This window comes from Arachis hypogaea, chromosome 18 (assembly GCF_003086295.3).
Source record: "Arachis hypogaea cultivar Tifrunner chromosome 18, arahy.Tifrunner.gnm2.J5K5, whole genome shotgun sequence".
In the NCBI taxonomy this organism is placed as follows: Eukaryota; Viridiplantae; Streptophyta; class Magnoliopsida; order Fabales; family Fabaceae; genus Arachis; species Arachis hypogaea.
In genome coordinates, this window is record NC_092053.1 from 67467608 (window position 1) to 67470107 (window position 2500).

Below are 2500 nucleotides of genomic sequence, written 5' to 3' on the forward strand. Positions count from 1 at the left end.
AAAAAAAAAATCCAGAGTAGCCTGCCGAAGATGAGGCCATTACGGCTTGCCTTTAGGTGTCCTCTCGGATAGCGTCATTTAAAGAACGAGGGTCAGCAACGTAAAAAAAAAAACCCAAAAAAAAAAACCAGAGGAGCCTGCCGAAGATGAGGCCATTACGGCTCGCCTTTAGGTGTCCTCCTCGGGATAGCGTCATTTAAAGAACGAGGGTCAGCACAACGTAAAAAAAAAATCCAGAGGAGCCTGCCGAAGATGAGGCCATTACGGCTCGCCTTTAGGTGTCCTCCTCGGGATAGCGTCATTTAAAGAACGAGGGTCAGCAACGTAAAAAAAAAAAAAAAAAAAACGAAAAAAAACCAGAGGAGCCTGCCGAAGATGAGGCCATTACGGTTCGCCTTTAGGTGTCCTCCTCAGGATAGCGTCATTTAAAGAACGAGGGTCAGCACAACGTAAAAAAAAAAAAAAAAAACCAGAGAGCCTGCCGAAGATGAGGCCATTACGGCTCGCCTTTAGGTGTCCTCCTCGGGATAGCGTCATTTAAAGAACGAGGGTCAGCACAACGAAAAAAAAAACCAGAGGAGCCTGCCGAAGATGAGGCCATTACGGCTCGCCTTTAGGTGTCCTCCTCGGGATAGCGTCATTTAAAGAACGAGGGTCAGCACAACGAAAAAAAAAAAAAAACCAGAAAAAAAAACCAGAGAGCCTGCCGAAGATGAGGCCATTACGGCTCGCCTTTAGGTGTCCTCCTCGGGATAGCGTCATTTAAAGAACGAGGGTCAGCACAACGTAAAAAAAAAAAAAAAAAAAAAAACCAGAGGAGCCTGCCGAAGATGAGGCCATTACGGCTCGCCTTTAGGTGTCCTCCTCGGGATAGCGTCATTTAAAGAACGAGGGTCAGCACAACGTAAAAAAAAAAAAAAAAAAAAAAAAAAACCAGAGAGCCTGCCGAAGATGAGGCCATTACGGTTGCCTTTAGGTGTCCTCCTCGGGATAGCGTCATTTAAAGAACGAGGGTCAGCACAACGTGCAAAAAAAAAAAAAAAAACCAGAGAGAGCCTGCCGAAGATGAGGCCATTACGGCTTCGCCTTTAGGTGTCCTCCTCGGATAGCGTCATTTAAAGAACGAGGGTCAGCACAACGTAAAAAAAAAAAAAAAAACCGAAAAAAAAACCAGAGGAGCCTGCCGAAGATGAGGCCATTACGGCTCGCCTTTAGGTGTCCTCCTCGGGATAGCGTCATTTAAAGAACGAGGGTCAGCACAACGTAAAAAAAAAAAAAAAAAACCAGAGAGCCTGCCGAAGATGAGGCCATTACGGCTTGCCTTTAGGTGTCCTCCTCGGGATAGCGTCATTTAAAGAACGAGGGTCAGCACAACGTAAAAAAAAAAAAAAAACCGAAAAAAAAACCAGAGGAGCCTGCCGAAGATGAGGCCATTACGGCTCGCCTTTAGGTGTCCTCCTCGGATAGCGTCATTTAAAGAACGAGGGTCAGCACAACGTAAAAAAAAAAAAAAAAAAAAACCAGAGGAGCCTGCCGAAGATGAGGCCATTACGGCTCGCCTTTAGGTGTCCTCCTCGGGATAGCGTCATTTAAAGAACGAGGGTCAGCACAACGTAAAAAAAAAAACAAAAAAAAAAAACCAGAGGAGCCTGCCGAAGATGAGGCCATTACGGTTCGCCTTTAGGTGTCCTCCTCGGGATAGCGTCATTTAAAGAACGAGGGTCAGCACAACGTAAAAAAAAAAAAAAAAAAAAAAAACCAGAGGAGCCTGCCGAAGATGAGGCCATTACGGCTCGCCTTTAGGTGTCCTCCTCGGGATAGCGTCATTTAAAGAACGAGGGTCAGCACAACGTAAAAAAAAAAAAAAAAAAACCAGAGAGCCTGCCGAAGATGAGGCCATTACGGTTCGCCTTAGGTGTCCTCCTCGGGATAGCGTCATTTAAAGAACGAGGGTCAGCACAACGTAAAAAAAAAAAAAAACCAGGAGCCTGCCGAAGATGAGGCCATTACGGCTCGCCTTTAGGTGTCCTCCTCGGGATAGCGTCATTTAAAGAACGAGGGTCAGCACAACGTAAAAAAAAAAAAACCAGAGAGCCTGCCGAAGATGAGGCCATTACGGTTCGCCTTTAGGTGTCCTCCTCGGATAGCGTCATTTAAAGAACGAGGGTCAGCACAACGTAAAAAAAAAAAACCAGAGAGCCTGCCGAAGATGAGGCCATTACGGCTCGCCTTTAGGTGTCCTCCTCGGATAGCGTCATTTAAAGAACGAGGGTCAGCACAACGTAAAAAAAAAAAACCAAAAAAAAACCAGAGGAGCCTGCCGAAGATGAGGCCATTACGGCTCGCCTTTAGGTGTCCTCCTCGGGATAGCGTCATTTAAAGAACGAGGGTCAGCACAAAAAAAAAAAAAAAAAAAAAACCAGAGAGCCTGCCGAAGATGAGGCCATTACGGCTCGCCTTTAGGTGTCCTCCTCGGGATAGCGTCATTTAAAGAACGAGG